This window comes from Etheostoma spectabile, unplaced genomic scaffold (assembly GCF_008692095.1).
Source record: "Etheostoma spectabile isolate EspeVRDwgs_2016 unplaced genomic scaffold, UIUC_Espe_1.0 scaffold512, whole genome shotgun sequence".
Taxonomy (NCBI): Eukaryota; Metazoa; Chordata; class Actinopteri; order Perciformes; family Percidae; genus Etheostoma; species Etheostoma spectabile.
In genome coordinates, this window is record NW_022605624.1 from 153,815 (window position 1) to 155,537 (window position 1,723).

General features: G+C 38.5%; 1 protein-coding gene across 2 annotated transcripts in view; it reads left to right on the forward strand.

The window, feature by feature from the left end:
- amot (angiomotin) overlaps window positions 1-1,723 on the forward strand; it is an 84,856-nt gene that overhangs the window by 31,591 nt on the left and 51,542 nt on the right. The gene's annotated exons all lie outside the window — the stretch shown is intronic.

Consider the following 1,723-nt stretch of genomic DNA (forward strand, 5'->3'; position numbering starts at 1 on the left):
GCCAATCGGAAGGTTGGTGGTTCAATCCCGGCCCGTGTTGAAGTGTCCTTGGGCAAGACACTGAACCCCGAGTTGCCCCTGGTGCTGCGCATCGGAGTGTGAATGTGTGTGTTTGAGTGTATATCTGATGAGCAGGTGGCACCTTGTACGGCAGCCTCGGCCACAGTGTATGAATGGTGAATGTTTCCTGCATGATGTAAAAGCGCTTTGAGTAGTCGTTAAGACTAGAAAAGCGCTATATAAATACAGCACATTTACAAGGAATGTGGTAGTGTAGACATTTATGTGGATAGATGCAATTAAAGACAACTGACTTTGGTGTTACAATTTAGATTCTGAATCATTTTTACATGCCAGTTTACAGTGTATGTCAGAGTTTAGAGTTACAGTGAGCAACCTTAATTCACCCTTTGAAAGTATATGCAAGGACTAAAGTTATTCTGTAAATTGGATTACAGAGAGGTCATGTAGTATGATTTCAATGTAGATCCAAAGGGGAAAAAATACAATCTACTTGGATTTAGGCTTCCACGCTATATATAAAGTGTGTCATTTGTGCATTTTTCTCCAGGAGTGGTATACCAAAAGTCAAACAAACATGTACTAAGGTATTACACCAGTGTATTTAAATAACGCATGCATATTTAAATACATGTATGTTTATTTAAGGTACTTCAATTAAGGCACATTATTTATAATAATTATCTTCTACTATGTATTATGTTGAAGGACAAAAGTAACCCTGAGAAAATTAATATTATTATTATTATTTAATACATATTAAAAATAATTGGGCATATTAAAATGTACTTTTTGTACACACAGTACATTCTCCTTTTAATTCACATTTTGTCTAAGGTTATTTGTTGTGATAGGCCACCTGGTTATGTATGCATGTCAATGAGTCCCCTCCTTTCTGTCCTACTGACTAGCCAATTGGCGCCACTGTGCACTGTGCTAATACTGCAGTTACCGCTAATAATGGAACAGCCATGTCACAGAAGCACCCCCCCACACTGTACCGTCAGCACTGTTGTTAAGCAGTCACTGTTGGCTGTGCCATTTTGGCTTAGCCACCTCCATGTTTGTTTGTAACGTCAGAGTAGAGCGCTGTGTGAAGGAAATTGTGGCCTATAAATTCTGTTGGGCACAGGTTACAAGCTCAGATTCTTGCGCACCAGGGTCCTTTGTCCTAAGTTAGAAAGGGTGCGGGGAAAGAGTGTCAAAAAGAGAGGTGTTTGTTGGTGAATATGAAGTTAGCAGTAAAGTTTTAGCTGTGAACATAGCAGCACAGTCTCAGAGCTCCAGACTTACCTTTTTTAATAATACACTGTTGCTCCTTGCTGAAAAAAATGTAGGGGCACAGGCAGAAAATGTAGGGGTGCACACATTTAATCAACCTGCAACGCAATTCACATTTCCCCCATCTTAAATGTATCACTGTTAAATGCTTAAGTAATAAATACAGAATACACAATCTGAAAATTGTCCAAGACATTATGTTCACTTAAAAATGAAGAGTACTGAGCAACAACAACCTTCTCCAAAATAAACAATAATTTAGAAAAAGGCCTAAAGCTATTACAATCAGTATGGTCAATGTTTAGTCTTTTAAAGGTCCTACAAAAATGTAACTTTCTGAGTTTTTTTTACATTAATATGAGTTCCCCCAGCCTGCCTATGGTCACCCAGTGGCTAGAAATGCTGATAGGTGTAAACTGAG